Source organism: Coregonus lavaretus (assembly GCF_964263955.1).
Source record: "Coregonus lavaretus genome assembly, chromosome: 9".
In the NCBI taxonomy this organism is placed as follows: Eukaryota; Metazoa; Chordata; class Actinopteri; order Salmoniformes; family Salmonidae; genus Coregonus; species Coregonus lavaretus.
This window is the reverse complement of record NC_139996.1, coordinates 25,619,230-25,640,421: the sequence shown is the minus strand read 5'-3', so window position 1 is coordinate 25,640,421 and position 21,192 is coordinate 25,619,230. Positions and strand designations below refer to the sequence as shown.

Here is a 21,192-nt window from a genome sequence, read left to right as displayed (position 1 = left end):
TTGTCACTCATCCACCACCATATAATCTACCTCCTTGGTGTAGTGTGGCACCCTAACCAGGCCATTCCATCACGCACCCATCCTAAGATTAGCACCAGTGGCCCCCAATCTATCTTGGCAAACTGACCTTCTATTTCTCACTCGTGACACCACTAACACATGGTGTGTCCTTGTCCTGTGTCCACATACAGCTTTTGAGTTGCACATACATTAATGAATGTTGTATTACAAATAATCATAACAATCCCCCATTTTCTTTCTTTTTGTTGTTGCAAGAAGAATTCCATTACTTAAATCAAACAATTCAAAACATACAAATGAATTCCTAACCTCCTGACATCATCCCAGAAAATATATTGATTCATGACAATTTGTAATTTACATGGAAATTATAATATATTCAAATGAATATATCCCAATAAAAATAACTTCAATCTTCTTCATCAATGTTCATTCAGAGGAACCCCAAGCTTTTCTCTGGTCACTTGGGGCGCTATCTGATCGACTGAGTTAGTCTTGTTTCCACGTCTTCAATCCTGTAAACCTTAAATTCCACATTATACAGTTCCAACTTAACATTCCACATTCCTCAATCAACATTATCAATGAACTCTACAATGGAATAAGATGATATAGATGAATAATTAATACTCTTAATACCTTCCTGTATGTCTCTAATATTTCCTATAGCTTTACTTAAATTCCCAATACCTTACTAATCCTGATGTCAAGCATGTACAACATGATTCTCCCCCTATAATCGCATACATTCCCCCTTATGTACTATAATAGCATCCAATGCTATGCAATTATCAATTGCATATTGTTTAATGAGTTCCATTTTAGCTTGACAACCCATGACTGTTAATAGGTACAATATTCAACTATGTTCAACCCCTAATATGCCTGATGAGAGATACACAGTATAACACTCCGTTTTCAGTCCCTGTTAAATCAGCAACTGTATATAGTGACTAATATGTGATTACGTAACCCAATTAATCAACATATTCATGATTTCAGTCACAATCATCACATTAATTTCCATGTTTCAAACAGTACGATTCAACAATGTCTACTCAAAAAAAAGCATATAAATGTATCCTAAGACATTACCATAATTTATCACTGTTTTAACCCATAATATCTATATAAGACAGTTCTAAATTATACAATCAATATCCTTTATTCTGAAAATAGTTATACTAATATATACTAATGATTTACTTAAATCACTCAGTCATCTTATATTATAACCAAAACCAAATTTAGAATGACAATTCTTATTGATTCACTTGGTCCTTCTCAATCAAAATTAAAACCCTCAACTTCATCACCCATTTCAACTGTCAGAAAGTACACTTGTATTAACATACAGTATAAATATCCATAATTCTATTATGACCTTCCTCATCCTGATAATAAATACAGATCATTATCTCAATGCATTCTTAATACTATTAATTTATCAGTGTATATACAGTGGAGAGAACAAGTATTTGATACACTGCCGATTTTGCAGGTTTTCCTACTTACAAAGCATGTAGAGGTCTGTAATTTTTCCCAAAAAAAATCCAGAAAATCACATTGTATGATTTTTAAGTAATAATTTGCATTTTATTGCATGACATAAGTATTTGATCACCTACCAACCAGTAAGAATTCCGGCTCTCATAGACCTGTTAGTTTTTCTTTAAGAAGACCTCCTGTTCTCCACTCATTACCTGTATTAACTGCACCTGTTTGAACTCGTTACCTGAATAAAAGACACCTGTCCACACACTCAATCAAACAGACTCCAACCTCTCCACAATGGCCAAGACCAGAGAGCTGTGTAAGGACATCAGGGATAAATTGTAGATCTCCACAAGGCTGGGATGGGCTACAGGACAACAGGCAAGCAGCTTGGTGAGAAGACAACAACTGTTTTCGCAATTATTAGAAAATGGAAGAAGTTCAAGATGACGGTCAATCACCCTCGGTCTGGGGCTCCATGCAAGATCTCACCTCGTGGAGCATCAATGATCATGAGGAAGGTAAGGGATCAGCTCAGAACTACACGTCAGGATCTGGTCAATGACCTGAAGAGAGCTGGGACCACAGCCTCAAAGAAAACCATTAGTAACACACTACGCCGTCATGGATTAAAATCCTGCAGCGCACGCAAGGTCCCCCTGCTCAAGCCAGCGCAGGTCCAGGCCCGTCTGAAGTTTGCCAATGACCATCTGGATGATCCAGAGGAGGAATGGGAGAAGGTCATGTGGTCTGATGAGACAAAAATATAGCTTTTTGGTCTAAACTCCGCTCGCCGTGTTTGGAGGAAGAAGAAGGATGAGTACAACCCCAACTGCGCCGTATTGAGGGGAGGATGGATGGGGCCATGTATCGCGAGATCTTGGCCAACAACCTCCTTCCCTCAGTAAGAGCATTGAAGATGGGTCGTGGCTGGGTCTTCCAGCATGACAACGACCTGAAACACACAGCCAGGGCAACTAAGGAGTGGCTCCGTAAGAAGCATCTCAAGGTCCTGGAGTGGCCTAGCCAGTCTCCAGACCTGAACCCAATAGAACATCTTTGGAGGGAGCTGAAAGTCCGTATTGCCCAGCGACAGCCCCGAAACCTGAAGGATCTGGAGAAGGTCTGTATGGAGGAGTGGGCCAAAATCCCTGCTGCAGTGTGTGCAAACCTGGTCAAGACCTACAGGAAACAAATGATCTCTGTAATTGCAAACAAAGGTTTCTGTACCAAATATTAAGTTCTGCTTTTCTGATGTTTCAAATACTTATGTCATGCAATAAAATGCAAATTAATTACTTAAAAATCATACAATGTGATTTTCTGGATTTTTGTTTTAGATTCCGTCTCTCACAGTTGAAGTGTACCTATGATAGAAATGACAGACCTCTACATGCTTTGTAAGTAGGAAAACCTGCAAAATCGGCAGTGTATCAAATACTTGTTCTCCCCACTGTACCTCCTACTCAAATTAGCAAATTTAGATAAATCCCAATTTTTTATTATCAACCCAGCTAACCAATCCCTTCTTTCTCCCGGCACTTAAATCTTCTGCCGTCTCTTCATTATGTTCTTCATACATCTTCATATTTGAAAATGAATTGCCCATGACAATGTCCCAACTTCAATGTCTCATCCAAGTCACCACCTTCCCTACAACCTCATTGTCTTGTCCATTTGCCAACCATTATACCAACAACATTACAAATGTTGTATTTGAACATATATTTCTCCATTCTCACTCAATGGTGGACTCCTGTCCCACTCCCGCGAGATAACAACATGAGAAAATCAGTTGATAGCTTCAATTGGCTGTTTTACCCCTGTTGCATGTAGAAGTGGTGCTTTACAGAAACGTCTGATATTCATCTTCAGCCGGTACATAGATTGTTTATTTTTAAGGTTCACACCATTCTAGTCCAAATTATCCCCGCTATGCATCAAGACACCATCTGTATTTACCTCACTAGAAGACAAAACATAACAGTTTAATCGATTTCATTTCTAATCTAAGAAATCATGTAAGCATTGACTATATGACAAATTATTATGTTATACCAATTATTCTTAATACCAATTTTTAATATACTTCCCAATTTCAGTTAGCATCGCTCTGTGCAGTGTGTCCTTCTTTCATCGTACCAATAGGGAAGTTGAGAGTCCCTGCTCCTCACTTAGATTCTGTCCATCTCTGACTGCTTTAATCCATTACCACCAGTCTTGAGGGGCATACAATGCTCAGATTCTCCTGTTAGTGCTGGCAGATACAGTGAGGGAAAAAAGTATTTGATCCCCTGCTGATTTTGTACGTTTGCCCACTGACAAAGACATGATCAGTCTATAATTTTAATGGGAGGTTTATTTGAACAGTGAGAGACAGAATAATAACAAAAAAATCCAGAAAAACGCATGTCAAAAATGTTATAAATTGATTTGCATTTTAATGAGGGAAATAAGTATTTGACCCCTCTGCAAAACATGACTTAGTACTTGGTGGCAAAACCCTTGTTGGCAATCACAGAGGTCAGATGTTTCTTTTAGTTGGCCACCAGGTTTGCACACATCTCAGGAGGGATTTTGTCCCACTCCTCTTTGCAGATCTTCTCCAAGTCATTAAGGTTTCGAGGCTGATGTTTGGCAACTCAAACCTTCAGCTCCCTCCACATATTTTCTATGGGATTAAGGTCTGGAGACTGGCTAGGCCACTCCAGGACCTTAATGTGCTTCTTCTTGAGCCACTCCTTTGTTGCCTTGGCCATGTGTTTTGGGTCATTGTCATGCTGGAATACCCATTCACGACCCATTTTCAATGCCCTGGCTGAGGGAAGGAGGTTCTCACCCAAGATTTGATGGTACATGGCCCCGTCCATCGTCCCTTTGATGCGGTGAAGTTGTCCTGTCCCCTTATCAGAAAAACACCCCCAAAGCATAATGTTTCCACCTCCATGTTTGACGGTGGGGATGGTGTTCTTGGGGTCATAGGCAGCATTCCTCCTCCTCCAAACACGGCGAGTTGAGTTGATGACAAAGAGCTCAATTTTGGTCTCATCTGACCACAACACTTTCACCCAGTTCTCCTCTGAATCATTCAGATGTTCATTGGCAAACTTCAGACGGGCCTGTATATGTGCTTTCTTGAGCATGGGGACCTTGCGGGCGCTGCAGGATTTCAGTCCTTCACGGCGTAGTGTGTTACCAATTGTTTTCTTGGTGACTATGGTCCCAGCTGCCTTGAGATCATTGACAAGATCCTCCCGTGTAGTTCTGGGCTGATTCCTCACCGTTCTCATGATCATTGCAACTCCACGAGGTGAGATCTTGCATCGAGCCCCAGGCCGAGGGAGATTGACAGTTATTTTGTGTTTTTTGTCACCTTATCACCAAGCTGATTGGCGATGGTCTTGTAGCCCATTCCAGCCTTGCGTAGGTCTACAATCTTGTCCCTGACATCCTCGGAGAGCTCTTTGGTCTTGGCCATGGTGGAGAGTTTGGAATCTGATTGATTGATTGCTTCTGTGGACAGGTGTCTTTTATACAGGTAACAAGCTGAGATTAGGAGCACTCCCTTTAAGAGTGTGCTCCTAATCTCAGCTCGTTACCTGTATAAAAACACACCTGGGAGCCAGAAATCTTTCTGATTGAGAGGGGGTCAAATACTTATTTCCCTCATTAAAATGCAAATCAATTTATAACATTTGTGACATGCGTTTTTCTGGATTTCTTTGTTTTTATTCTGTCTCTCACTGTTCAAATAAACCTACCATTAAAATTATGGACTGACCATTTCTTTGTCAGTGGGCAAACTTACAAAATCAGCAGGGAATCAAATACTTTTTTCCCTCACTGTACGTACGGTCACTATGGAGACTACGTTGTCGATGCACATGTGACATGCTTATTGCAGCTGGTTACTGAGGTGGTATACTCCTCAATGCCATTGGATGAATCCCAGAACATATTCTAGTCTGTGCTAGCAAAACAGTCCTGTAGCGTAGCAGCCGCGTCATCTGACCACTTCCGCATTGAGCAAGACACTGGTACTTTCTGCTTTAGTTTTTGCTTGTAAGCAGGAATCAGGAGGATAGAATTATGGTCAGTTTTGCCAAATGGAGGCCGAGGGAGAGCTTTGTACGCGTCTCTGTTTGTGGAGTAAAGGTGGTCTAGAGTTTATTTTCCTCTGGTTGCACATGTGACATGCTGGTAGAAATTAGGTAAAATTGATTTAAGTTTGCCTGCATTAAAGTCCCCGGCCATGAGGAGCACAGCTTCTGGATGAGCATTTTCTTTGTTTGTTTATGGCCTTATACAGCTTGTTGAGTGAGGTAGTAGTGCCAGCGTCGGTTTATGGTGGTAAATAGACGGCTATGAAAAATACAGATGAAAACTCTCTTAGTAGATAGTGTGGTCTACAGCTTATCATGAGGTACTCTACCTCAGGCGAGCAATACCTCGAGACTACCTTAATATTAGACATCGCGCACCAGCTGTTATTGACAAATAGACACACACCCCCATCTCTTACCGGGCATAGCTGTTCTGTCCTGCCAATGCATGGAAAACCCTGCCAACTGTATATTATCCGTGTCGTCGTTCAGCCACGACTCGGTGAAACATAAGATATTATAGTTTTTAATGTCCCGTTGGTAGGATAGTCTTGAACGGAGCTCATCAAGTTTATTCTCCAGTGATTGCATTTTGGCTAATAGAACGGATGGTAGAGGTGGGTTACCCACTCGCCGACGAATTCTCACAAGGCACCCTGATCTCCGCCACCTGTATTTCCTTATTTTCTTCATGCGAATTACGGGGATTTGGGCCTTGTCTGGGAGCAACATTATATCCTTCGCGTCCAACTCATTGAATACAAATTCTTCATCCAGTTCGAGGTGAGTAATCGCTGTTCTGATATCCAGAAGCTCTTTTCGGTCATAAGAGACGGTAGCATCAACATTATGTACAAAATAAGTTACAAACAATGCGAAAAAACACACAAAATAGCACAATTGGTTAGGAGCCCGTAAAACGGCAGCCATCCCCTCCGGCGCCATTCTTCTTATCCAAAAAGGATGTTTGCAACAAAAAAATACTTTCACACCTTTCTGTTTTCTCAATGACATGCAAATCAGCATTGAAAAAAGGCACACGTTTAAGTTTGCTCCCACCTGAGCAAGTCTGACCACAAGTCAGCAATGAGCTCAATCAGTCCTCTATGACAACAAAAATATAAACAACAAAGTAGGCTAATAAGTCCTTAGTCTTTGGGTTATGTTTAGGTAAAACAATTTCTCTAATCTATATTTCCATTTTTCCAAGTCCTATTCTTGAAAATCAAGGGGTATTTTATCAATTGGAATGACTGGAAATCTGACAGACATTTGTTTTTATTGTAAAGATATAGCCTAATTGTTTTATTATCTGTATTGAAGTAGAAAGCAATGGGTTAGAAGCCTACAGTCATGGTCAAAAGTTTTGAGAATGACACAAGTATTGGTCTCCACAAAGTTTGCTGCCTCAGTGTTGATGATGGCAATTTGTATATACTCCAGAATGTCATGAAGAGTGATCAGATGAATTGCAATTAATTGCAAAGTCCTTCTTTGCCATGAAAATGAACTTAATCCCCCAAAAACATTTCCACTGCATTTCAGCCCTGCCACAAAAGGACCAGCTGCCATCATGTCAGTGATTATCTCGTTAACACAGGTGAGAGTGTTGACGAGGACAAGGCTGGAGATCACTCTGTCATGCTGATTGAGTCAGAATAACAGACTGGAAGCTTTAAAAGGAGGGTGGTGCTTGAAATCATTGTTCTTCCTCTGTCAACCATGGTTACCTGCAAGGAAACATGTGCTGTCATCATTGCTTTGCACAAAAAGGGCTTCACAGGCAAGGATATTGCTGCTAGTAAGATTGCACCTAAATCAACCATTTATCGGATCATCAAGAACTTCAAGGAGAGAGGTTCAATTGTTGTGAAGAAGGCGTCAGGGTGCCCAAGAAAGTCCAGCAAGTGCCAGGACCGTCTCCTAAAGTTGATTCAGCTGCGGGATCGGGGCACCACCAGTGCAGAGCTTGCTCAGGAATGGCAGCAGGCAGGTGTGAGTGCATCTGCACGCACAGTGAGGCAAATACTTTTGGAGGATGGCCTGGTGTCAAGAAGGGCAGCAAAGAAGCCACTTCTCTCCAGGAAAATCATCAGGGACAGACTGATATTCTGCAAAAGGTACAGGGATTGGACTGCTGAGGACTGGGGTAGAGTCATTTTTTCTGATGAATCCTCTTTCCGATTGTTTGGGCCATCTGGAAAACACGTCCGGAGAAGACAAGGTGAGTGCTACCATCAGTCCTGTGTCATGCCAACAGTAAAGCATCCTGAGACCATTCATGTGTGGGGTTGCTTCTCAGCCAAGGGAGTGGGCTCAATCACAATTTTGCCTAAGAACACAGCCATGAATAAAGAATGGTACCAACACATCCTCCGAGAGCAACTTCTCCCAACCATCCATGAACAGTTTGGTGACGACCAATGCCTTTTCCAGCATGATGGAGTACCTTGCCATAAGGAAAAAGTGATGACTAAGTGGCTCGGGGAACAAAACATAGACATTTTGGGTCCATGGCCAGGAAACTCCCCAGACCTTAATCCCATTGAGAACTTGTGGTCGATCCTCAAGAGGCGTGTGGACAAACAAAAACCCACTACTTCTGACAAACTCCAAGCATTGATTATGCAAGAATGGGCTGCCATCAGTCAGGATGTGGCCCAGAAGTTAATTGACAGCATGCCAGGGCGGATTGCAGAGGTCTTGAAAAAGAAGGGTCAACACTGCAAATATTGACTCTTTGCATAAACGGAATGTCATTGTCAATAAAAGCCTTTGACACTTATGGAATACTTGTAATTATACTTCAGTGTACCATAGTAACATCTGACATAAAGATCTAAGAACACTGAAGCAGCAAACTTTGTGGAGACCAATACTTTTCTCAAAACTTTTGACCACGACTGTACATAACCCATAAAGTAAAATGAAACATCCATTTATCGGCAGCTATGTAAACTCTAACATTGATTTATCCTGCAATAGATGTCGTTCAATTGGTAATATTCATTTTTGTCTTCTTCTAATGCCTCTTAAGGGTAAAGTAATCCAAAAGTAACTGAAAGTAATCAGGTTACGTTACTGAGTTTGGGTCATCCAACAGGTACGTTACTGATTACAATTTTGGACTGGTAACTAGTAACTGTAACAGATTACATTTAGAAAGTAACCTACCCAACCATGGTAGCGAGCAAGTTAGAGATAAGATTGATAAGATCAAGTGAGAGAATGAGACATTGAGTGCTGAGATTGGGGACTGAGGCTTAAGTGACTCATTGAAAAGCCATGGCTCAGGTGCTGAGAGCAGAGTGCTACGGAGTTGTGGGGTTGTTTCCCACATGGGCCACATCTACTGAGTATGGCTTTGTATAAAAATGTGTTGCTAAGATTTCTGTCTGTGAACTCGCGCATGTGTGTGACCTGTTTCCAAGGTTCTAGAACACTGACTGCACATGCACACAAAAGTATGTCTGAGGGGGTTTAGACAATTAGGACATCAATACTTAATCTAGACTGTTTGTAACACATCCACGTGACTGAGGATAGTATGTTCTACTACTGCCTGGAGAGAGAGGGAGGGGTGGAGGAGCAACAAAGGGAAAGAAGGTGAGAGAAAAAGAGTTGTTTTGGTTTTAGGGGAGGTAGACTATTGACAGGTGCATTTAAGACATAATAGGGAATTAGGGTTTACACAACCAAGAATAAAATGCCATAAAGTGTCATATTTTAGGTGATGCAAATGTCCTCATAATTGGTAGCCTTAAAGAACACAGATTTTAACCTCTGAGTCATGCTAATGAATATTCATGGTCAAATTGACAATTTTGGGGGAAATGTTTTGCTCCTCCCCGTCATAGACCCTGTCTCTGCGGTGTCCTATCGTCAAAGACAGGTTTCATCTCTCCAGTGTTTAGAGATCCAGGAGGCCACCGCTGGGCAGATTGATCACAGCGACAGAGCTTCTGAGTGGGGCTTAGCGGGCTGAACACGGGGGGAGTCTGCATGATGATCCATGAATCAACAGAGACACAAGTTCAGTGACAGAGATCCATATGAGAGAGATACAGAGGGAAAGGATATGGAGTGAGAAAGAGAGAGTGGGAGAGAGAGTAAAGGAAAGGAGAGAACCAGTCAAAGCAGACAGGGAAGAAGAAATTAGGATAAAAGAGTATGTGACAGAACGCTTCCAGTTGATGTATCAGTCAGTGAGAAGTAGACTGGTTAATGAACAGAGAAGACTAGTTAATGAACAGAGTAAACTGGTTAATGAACAGAGTAGACTGGTTAATGACACCACTAGAGAGTGGGGGTCGATGGATCAGGGGGGTGGGAGGGGTCTCCCTCAGTGTTTAGGGGAGTGATGGAGCAGAGACACAACTCAAACTGAGAATGGGATGACAGGAACACAGATTTTAACCTCTGGGTCATGCTAATGAATATAAGTGGAGCCTATGGGATAATAATGATAACAGAACCCTGTGAGTTTGTATTTTCTATTTCGTGGTCGCACATTGAATATTGTTGTCCGATTCGCAAATGTGTAATTTAATTTCGCAAGCTTGTATCATGATGTGTGAAAAATGTAACAACGGTCGCAAACTTGTAACTTGACATTTGAATACATTCAATAAGATTTGCAAGCATAATGATTTTTCAGAATTATTACAAGTCCATTTACGACTATGAATATTCTGCTGTGAATCAAAAATACACTTGCAGATTTTTTATCTCCGCACGCTTGGAGTTTTGTCACTACTGTCACGTTACCAAGAGATTCATAAGCTTGTAGAATGTTTTGTAAATCTCAGGAAGTAACTTGAAGAGAAGAGAAGTAATTTCTACAAAGTACTTACTGTCGTGAATGAGCCTAGTCAATTTGACCTGATGACTCCTCCAGTACCCAGACAGAACTCTGGGAACACTGAAACAAGAAAGATCAAGAAGAAGCGCAAGAAGAACAGGAAGAGGCCTCAACTACAAGCAGCTAGAGAGCAGAAAAACACAGTCAAGGGCAGGGAGGAAGTGACTGGTGCCGGTAGACTGTATACAGATGTTCCTCTGCCGGAGGGCGGGGGTTCATCTTATATGGCGACACCCCCTTCGAACTTAAGTCCTGGGATGGAGCTGGTGGAGTTGCCTGATGGCACGTGGGCCATGAAGCAGATGACACTACGGATTGTCGTCATGTATGAAGGAAACGTGTTACCGAACGCTGTGTAGACATTACGTGTAATGGAGACAATGTGTTATGTAACTTTGCTTACATTTTACATTTTCGTCATTTAGCAGACGCTCTTATCCAGAGCGACTTACAGCCACATCAAACCAGTCTTTAGGAAAGGTAACAAAGCTTAGATGTCACGTATAAGGGGGAGGATGTGTTGTGTGGCTTGGGCGAAACTGCATGAAAACCAATATAAAAAATAGGGAAAGGAGATTCGGGGGAAGACAGATCAGGAGCTGATTGATGTATTAGAAGACTTTGGGGCAAAGGAAGAACAGAATACAATTGTTAATGTCAGAAACTACTGCATTATAGAAATCAATAAAATCCATCAGTTGTGAAGCTGTGGAACCAAAAGAGAAGTGTTACTGGTTTTCATTAACTATACTGAACAAAAATATAAACGCAACATGTAAAGTGTTGGTCCCATGTTTCATGAGCTGGAATAAAAGATCCCAGAAATTGTCCATACGCACAATAACGTATTTATCTCAAATTGTGTGCACAAATGTGTCTACATCCCTGTTAGTGAGCGTTTCTCCTTTTCCAATATAATCCATCCCCCTGACAGGTGTGGCATATTAAGAAGCTGATTAAACAGCATGACCATTACACAGGTGCACCTTGTGCTGGGGACAATAAAAGGCCACTCTAAAATGTGCAGTTTTGTCACACAACACAATGCCAAAGATTTTTGAGGGAGCGCGCAATTGGCATGCTGACTGCAGGAATGTTCACCAGAGCTGTTGCCAGAGAATTTAATGTTCATTTCTCTACCGTTAGCCGCCTCCAACATCGTTTTAGAGAAATTGGCAGTACGTCCAACCGGCCTCACAACCGCAGACCTTGTGTAACCACGCCAGCCCAGGACCTCCACATCCGGCTTCTTCACCTTTGGGATCGTCTGAGACCAGCCACCAGGACAGCGGATGAAACTGAGGACAATTTATGTCTGTATTAAAGCCCTTTTGTGGGGAAAAACTAATTTTGATTGGATAGGCCTGGCTCCCCAGCCATGGGTGGGCCTGGGAGGGCATAGGCCCACCCACTGCGCCCCTGCCCAGTCATGAGAAATCCATAGATTAGGGCCAAATTAATTGATTTAAATTGACTGATTTCCTTATACGAACTGTAACTCAGTAAAATTGTTTGAACTGTTGCATGTTGCATTTATATTTTTGTTCAGTATAGTTAATTTATTGGTTGTGTGGCAGTCAGGAAGTAGAGTAGCATTACAACAACTACAGGCTCAGGGGATACACCTAAGGTGGCCCGCGGCCAGACCATATTGTGGGTTCGAGCAGGAAACCAAATGGGAGCTCGAGGGTTAACTATGTAAAAAAGCACACTAAAGGAGCACCCAGATGAAACAGTTAAGTTAAATGTAATTAATTAATTTTAAATGAAACCCTATACCCGGGACCTAGAGAGTGTGACTCACCCGTGAGGGTGCTGTCTGGTCAATTACATAGGGAGGACCAGCCACTAGCAGGAGTGTCTGAGATTCTGCCGCACTTATAATAACTAGTTTAACCCCGTGGCGGAACGTATCCTGCGTGAACAGCTAGAAATCACGCAGTAAGAGCCGCGCCACATAATAAAATAGTACAGAGAGGACTATAAATAAATAATGGATTCATTGTTGGTGTTGTACACAAAAATAGCCCCCACTGACGCGTAGTATACCATGTCACAAACTACCCCTGAAGTGTAATCAGTAGGAACGAGTGAGCTAACCTCTGTGGCAAGCAGGGATAGACCAAGAGGGATAACCCGGTTGATAAAGTGGAGCTCAGTGCTAACTCAGCTCACGGTAGGAAGACAAGGATTCCGCCTCACTGGGAATCCAGGCCTACAACGCACAGTTGGAGTTGACCCACCCTGTGAGGTCAAGAGAAGATCCACAGGCAAAGACTACCCCCGTGTGAATGAAGCTAGTAGGTCCGTCAGGGAGGCGGCCCGTACTAGTCACCTCGACATTACTCCTCGGCTTGAAGTACTAGAATTAAACCGATCTTCTTGAAGGTAATCATCTATTGTATATGTGTACATCGATTTTTTAAAATTAAAGGCATGACAGTAGTTTAACAAGTGAAATATAATGGTACTTTTCTGATTAAATTGACAGCAGCTAATGTTAGCTACCTAACTAGCTTTACTATCAACTGGCTAGCTTCATCAGGCAGCTTTAGATGCGAGGGGAAAACAAATACAATATTTGCTAGTTAACCATCTGACTGATCAAGTTGAGATAAATGACATTAGCCAGCTAACTAGCTAGCTAAATTGAAACTTGTTTTTGGAGTTTATTCACAAAGTTAGATAGAACTAGATCCACACATGTTATTCTCTATCATGCAGAATTGTAAGCGTGTAACGTATTCAATAATACAGACGTGGGTGATTTCTGTCCCAGGGGACTGAACTGTGTTCAATCTGTTCTCCAATTTCAGACCACAGTAGTTGAATGAGGTGTTAGTGAAGTACTGGAACAACAACCTGTACACTCCTGTTTAAAAAAAAAACTGTGGCTGTCATGACTTCAACTGACTAAATACAGGAACAATGTTATTTTGTTAATCTCTGCAGGTTTGTCATCTGATTTCCAGGAGCCTGGTGGAGATAGATACAACCATAGTCCAAGGCAGGAGTCCGGCAGGACATTTCCCTACATCCACGTTGAGGCCTGCTACAGGCAGGAACATGGACCACTCCATGTCAGTAAGTCGTGCATATTTTCATATGAGTAGTGGAGAAGTCCTATGCACCATAAAGCTGTATACTCCTGGAGTAACTCACTGTCAAAATTTCGCAGGAGGCCCTGGGCCATTGGGAGGTCAGGGGTGAGGGTTTAGGTGGAGTGAGAGCGAAGTTACAGACATGAAGAAAGAACTTGAACCACAGAGTAAGGCTACCTTCAAACCAAAATGCATGTCCAACACAGCTGTTTGGTAAGGGAAAAACACTGTTCTACATTTTTAATTGGTTGAAGGATAGTCTTTGCAACTTTTCTGAAGGACAGCCCAACACAACCCTCTCCCCCAACATGCTCATCCCTTTGAAAGACATTGAGTTGCTGTGCCTTTTACGCATCCATATGTCTGATTGAAAGGCACCCTTATAGTCCTCAATAATCAACAATGGATTCAGTATCTCTTTCAATTCCATTCAGTACCTCTACAGGTGTTACAGAGAGAATATTCCAAGGACCTCCAGAGCCTTCTGACCAACTACCGGAGATCTCTCCAGAGCAGTGAAGTAAGCTCCGCTGGTGGTAATATACTTTATGCACTATTTAAACCTCCTTCACTATGGCTGACTGTCTGTGTGACGAAATATAGCATATTATCCAGGGCCATTGGTTGGATATGCTGTACTCACTCCAAAACTCATGCTATTTCCTCCCTCTAAAAGTCTCCCAGACAAACTAACATGTGTCCATCCCCAGGTGAGTCTGCTGGGCCATGGAACTCTAGAGCAGCACATCAAAAAAACCTGCCACCCTGTTGCCAGCTATCAGCAGACAGTTCCCTGAGGAAGGATGCAACTATCAAGGCTTTTCAATGGCCAAATTTGGGGGATGATCACCAAACGCAATAAAGTTTTGTATAAACTACTCATGTTAATTTTTTAAAAGTTGTTGCAAAACAAAACATTTTTTATAGCCTGTTCTTCACATTTTTACTAACTACTATGGTAACTCAAACATTAAAAAACATGCTGACTTTCTCCATCAAGACAACACTTGCAAGTCTCATGTCTAGGGTGAATACATTTTTATTCATGTATATAAGACATCACACAGGTGTTCCAACTAAAATATATATCCCAGACAAGCCTGAAGAACGGGACAAATAGACAAGTGAATATAAGTCATTGCTTGTGTCTGTAGCAGTTTTTATGAATGAGTGGTTACATAAGAGACATGTTAAATGGCTATGAGACAGTGATAAGGAGACTCTTGCTGGAATGTCAGGTAAGGTGCCACTGAAGGCCCCAGTATTCAGTCAGGCAGCTGGAAGGAGATGTCATCATCCAGGCCCATGCCACAGCATGCAGAGGCCTGATGGGGAGATGACAATAAATACATTATGTACCTTTCATCACCAAAGCCGTGTTAGCATTTACTGCACATGTTGCTGAACAATCCAACCATTTTGTTAGTGTCATTGATATAAATGGGCAATTCACATACAATATCAAGTTCATATGGTCCTTTGTAGCTCAATTGGTAGAGCATGGCGCTTGTAACGCCAGGGTAGTGGGTTCGATCCCCGGGACCACCCATACGTAAAAAATATATGCACGCATGACTAAGTCGCTTTGGATAAAAGCGTCTGCTAAATGGCATATTATTATTATTATTATAAGCATTGACTGTAATACCTCTAGGGTCCTGTGGTTGTCTGGCACTGGGAACATTTCTGCTTTCTAGTTATCTTACTCCCTCTCCACCTGAAATGCAATAACTACAAAAACATGAGTAACAATAAGCCTAGTCAGTCAGTAATTTGGTCAACTTGGCTAATTAAACACAAATGTGCACAAGCCTACTCAGCCAAATTATACCAAAACAATACAGGCTATTTGCAGGACGGGCATATTCCAGTCACCAATTAATAAATAAATAGGCAGTGGAACGTAGTGTTCAAAAGTCTGTAACAAGTCTTTAAAATACAGTGGGGGAAAAAAGTATTTAGTCAGCCACCAATTGTGCAAGTTCTCCCACTTAAAAAGATGAGAGAGGCCTGTAATTTTCATCATAGGTACACGTCAACTATGACAGACAAATTGAGAAAAAAAATCCAGAAAATCACATTGTAGGATTTTTTATGAATTTATTTGCAAATTATGGTGGAAAATAAGTATTTGGTCACCTACAAACCAGCAAGATTTCTGGCTCTCACAGACCTGTAACTTCTTCTTTAAGAGGCTCCTCTGTCCTCCACTCGTTACCTGTATTAATGGCACCTGTTTGAACTTGTTATCAGTATAAAAGACACCTGTCCACAACCTCAAACAGTCACACTCCAAACTCCACTATGGCCAAGACCGAAGAGCTGTCAAAGGACACCAGAAACAAAATTGTAGACCTACACCAGGCTGGGAAGACTGAATCTGCAATAGGTAAGCAGCTTGGTTTGAAGAAATCAACTGTGGGAGCAATTATTAGGAAATGGAAGACAAACAAGACCACTGATAATCTCCCTCGATCTGGGGCTCCACACAAGATCTCACCCCGTGGGGTCAAAAGGATCACAAGAACGGTGAGCAAAAATCCCAGAACCACACAGGGGGACGTAGTGCATGACCTGCAGAGAGCTGGGACCAAAGTAACAAAGCCTACCATCAGTAACACACTACGCCGCCAGGGACTCAAATCCTGCAGTGCGAGATGTGTCCCCCTGCTTAAGCCAGTACATGTCCAGGCCCGTCTGAAGTTTGCTAGAGTGCATTTGGATGATCCAGAAGAGGATTGGGAGAATGTCATATGGTCAGATGAAACCAAAATAGAACTTTTTGGTAAAAACTCAACTCGTCGTGTTTGGAGGACAAAGAATGCTGAGTTGCATCCAAAGAACACCATACCTACTGTGAAGCATGGGGGTGGAAACATCATACTTTGGGGCTGTTTTTCTGCAAAGGGACCAGGACGACTGATCCGTGTAAAGGAAAGAATGAATGGGGCCATGTATCGTGAGATTTTGAGTGAAAACCTCCTTCCATCAGCAAGGGCATTGAAGATGAAACGTGGCTGGGTCTTTCAGCATGACAATGATCCCAAACACACCGCCCGGGCAACGAAGGAGTGGCTTCGTAAGAAGCATTTCAAGGTCCTGGAGTGGCCTAGCCAGTCTCCAGATCTCAACCCCATAGAACATCTTTGGAGGGAGTTGAAAGTCTGTGTTGCCCAGCAACAGCCCCAAAACATCACTGATCTAGAGGAGATTTGCATGGAGGAATGGGCCAAAATACCAGCAACAGTGTGTGAAAACCTTGTGAAGACTTACAGAAAACGTTTGACCTGTGTCATTGCCAACAAAGGGTATATAACAAAGTATTGAGAAACTTTTGTTATTGACCAAATACTTATTTTCCACCATAATCTGCAAATAAATTCATTAAAAATCATACAATGTGATTTTCTGGATTTTTTTTTCTCATTTTGTCTGTCATAGTTGACGTGCACCTATGATGAAAATTACAGGCCTCTCATCTTTTTAAGTGGGAGAACTTGCACAATTGGTGGCTGACTAAATACTTTTTTCCCCCACTGTATAGCTAGCAAATATATAATTTTTATTTTCTAGAAACCTAACATTATTAGCTACATTGATGATGGTGGGAATTTTTCCCCAGCAGTTTAAATTTACCTTAGCTAATGTTAGCTAGCTAAATGTTGACAGCTATATAATTAAGCAATAAGGCACGAGGGGGCGTGGTATATGGCCAATATACCATGGCTAAGTTAAGCACGACGCAATGCGGAGTGCCTGGATACAGCCCTTAGCCGTGGTAAATTGGCCATATACCACAAACCCCCGATGTGCCTTATTGCTATTATAAACTGGTTACCAATGTAATTAGAGCAATACAAATAAATGTTTTGTCATACCATGGTATACGGTCTGATATACCACGGCTGTCAGCCAAACAGCATTCAGGACTCGAACAACCCAGTTTATAATGGCATTTATATAAACTTCATCAATCTGATAGTTAACTATAAATGTATTTGTTTTCCCCTCGCATCTAAAGCTGCCTGATAAAGCTGATGTTAGCCAGTTGATAGTAAAGCTAGAATGAATTTCAGAAGCCAGCTAGCTAAAGTTAACTTAGCTGCTGTCAATGGATTTCATCTGAAATGTACTATTTATATTTCACATGATAAACAAATTACTGTCATACCTTTTCACAAATATTAAATATTTACATATATAAAAGAGATGATTACCTTCAAGTAGATTGTTATATTCTAGTACTTCAGGCCGAGTAACGTTAACAATGTTACTTTGTAGAAATGACTTATCTTCTCTTCTAGTGGTCTAGTGGTCTTCTAGTGGTCCTCTGTAGCTCAGCTGGTAGAGCACGGCACTTGTAACTTGTTCGATCCCCGGGACCACCCATACACAAAAAATGTATGCACGCATGACTGTAAGTCATGTAAGTGTCTGCTAAATGGCATATTATTATTATTATTCTCTTCAAGCTACTTCCTGAGATTTGATTGATGGAGCAATCCAGCCAATGGTTGCAGCAATAGGCGGCTGTGGTTTTGGCTGATTGGTCAGGAGTAAAAAAGGTCCTGCCCCTAAAGCTGCTCAAACCAGTTTTTTTTTTAAACTTGCGAATCACTTTCTATAAATTTACAAAACTTTCTACAAGCTTACGAATCTCTTGGTAATGTGACAACAGTGGCAGAACTCAGGTTCTGTCATCATTATTATCCAGGAGCCCAGGTGGAATCAGGCACCTGTCATACAAGACATGGAGAGGGAACAAAATGGGACCGGGAAGATTGTAAATGTCATTGTATCTTACATTCTTTTGACAATGGAACCCTCTATAAAGCTGTTGAATTCTGAATGTAAAACTGAGTCTCCTGAATTATTAATCCATTTAGTAAAATGCAGAGCTTTACTATACATTGCTTTTAGCAACAGTACTGTAGGGGAACTCTACTCCTCTGGAGTTGACCTGCTGATGTTCAGTGTATATCATGGTAAAGAAACGTAGAGAGTGTCGTGGAAATTCTAATTAATTAATGAGGAGAGACAAGATCAATCACCAATCAGGATATTACTTTATTCAAAATGTATTAATAAGAGAGCAGGTCACACCACAAACACAGATTAATAGAGTGAATGCTCTGCAATAATGAGTCTGGTCGACCCCACACTCTTCAGTGTTGGGCTGAGAGCTTGACATACAGAGATAAACAGAGGTCTTATATACTAGACCTATAAATGCTTAGTCATGGCTGGTTCCACCACAACTGTCCCAATTTGTCAAACCAACAGATATCTACTGGAGGAAGTGGCCAAATATTCAGAGTCCTCTGTGTTCTCATGCAAGTACTAATAATTGTTTGTTCTTAGAATAGAGGATAAGGAGAGACTTCGTTCGGAACAGAGATACCTTGTATCCGAACATGCAAGTTTCAGAGTACACACGGTGGGGGTAAGAACACGAGATGTGCACAGCCGTGGTGGATTAGATACAGAGTTACGTTAAAACAGCAATTTACACAACCAGAGTAACAGGATCATTTATATTAACCTTAAAGTAATGCTGATAACTAATTTTTTCTCTCACAAGAGGAAGTCTGCTGGATTCTTAATGGTTTCCTGTAATATGACTATGGCTGCAAGCAGGGAGACAGATGTCCCTCTCTATAATTGGTCTCCTGGAGCGTTTGTGCATTTGTGTGTGTGTGTGTGTGTATGTGTGTGGTGTTGTAAGCAGAGAGGCAGCAGTTGATGCATGGGTTTTCTACCGCCATTCATCTCCCCATTCCAAATAAAAAGAGCACGCATACACACACAATTACGCAGACAAGAAAACACACACACACATACACTGAACAACCCCTGCCTCTCTTTCTTTCTCTACATCTCTTAATTCCCTTCTCTGTGTTTCTCCACTGATCCCTCTCTTTCTGTTCTTACTCTCTCACCCCCCTGTCTCTCCTGTCTCACCTCTGTCAGCCTCCTCCTCCTTAGTGGATACTTTCTCATTCCCAGTAGATTATTCTGCTACTGCTAGAGACTCCTGCCTAAGGGAGAACAGGACACACAAACACACACACACAGCCCATCTCTATGTGTATTAACCGCCCTAGCTAATTCACTGTCAGAGCCTTAATGTGGTCATTAGCTACAGTTTGCTCCTCATCTTTAAGTGTAAAGTAAAAATAAAGACATTTAAACGTGTCTAAAAGAGGCTAAAGGTTTTCCACCCCCATGCTATGCTATTCCACAGCTGTAAAACATCATCGAGAGAGAGAGAGAGAGAGAGAGAGAGAGAGAGAGAGAGAGAGAGAGAGAGAGAGAGAGAGAGAGAGAGAGAGAGAGAGAGAGAGAGAGAGAGAGAGAGAGAGAGAGAGAGAGAGAGAGAGAGAGAGAGAGAGAGAGAGAGAGAGAGAGAGAGAGAGTGAGTAGTAGTGTAGACTACTTTATCACCGAACTCAATTCAGAGTCTCTCAGAGCGTTCAGTCAGCCCACTGACACATACAGCTTACAATTAAGAAATGCTGTAGTTGGAAGGTAAGTTGTATAGAAACCAGTGGAGGCTGGTGGGAGGAGTTATAGGAGGACAGGCTCATTGTGATGGCTCGAATGGAATTAATGGAACAGAGTCCAACATGTGATTTCCATATGTTTTATGTGTTTGATACCGTTCCATGTATTCCATTCCAGCCATTACAATGAGCCCGTCCTCCTATAGCTCCTCCCACCAGCCTCCTCTGGTAGAAACATACAAAAAACTATTGGCAAACAACAAATTCAATCCCTTTTAGACAACTTATTGGACAAAATGTTTCACTGCAATAGTGAAGGTGTAAACCTGGCAGTAGAAAGCCTAAAGTATATTTGATCTTTCAGCTTCCCTATCAAATCAAAACATTTCAAGCAAACAACCCAAGAAAATTAACAACAATGGTTGAGTTATGTCGCACATGCAGCTAACAAAAACATATGGAAATGTCTGCTCTACCCAAAATTACAACCAAATAATTGCAACATTACCGCAAAAATGGAAGAGGAAAGTGGAAGGGTTAAAAAGTAAGGAACTTGTCTGTCGGCCTTGCATTAAAGAACATAATTGGTTAAAGACAATTGTGATAAATAGTATATTTAAGGACCAAAGGATTGACAACCGTCCCATATAGATTGCAAAATAGTTGGGAAGAGATTTTTGACGTACCGATTCCATGGCATAGTGTTTATGAACTGATACGGAAAACGCACCAGATTCAAAACTTTGAATTTTTCAATGTAAATTATTATACACAATTTTTGCTACCAATAGAATGTTATTTATATGGGGGATACAATCTACCCAGCTCTGCAGATTTTGCTGCGAAGAGACAGAATCATTAGATCATTTGTTTTGGTACTGTCCATTTGTAGCTTGTTTTTGGTCACAGGTCCAGGAATGTCTGAAGGGTTGCAATATTTACCTGGAGCTAACCCTGCAGATAGCACTACTGGGTGATCTGAAAAGTCATAGTCAATCGATCAATAATATAATAATACTTTTAGCAAAAATGTTTATTTTCAATTTACAATCTGTAGAAGCAATGAGAATAGAAGGGTTCAGAACTTTTCTGAAACATCACAGTACAGT

The 21,192-nt window shown here is 41.5% G+C and overlaps 1 protein-coding gene across 1 annotated transcript in view; it reads left to right on the top strand.

Annotated features, from left to right (window-relative positions):
• Positions 1-21,192, top strand: part of LOC311135306 (SH3 and multiple ankyrin repeat domains protein 3-like) — a gene marked incomplete at both ends in the record, with an annotated part of 230,889 nt that overhangs the window by 95,084 nt on the left and 114,613 nt on the right.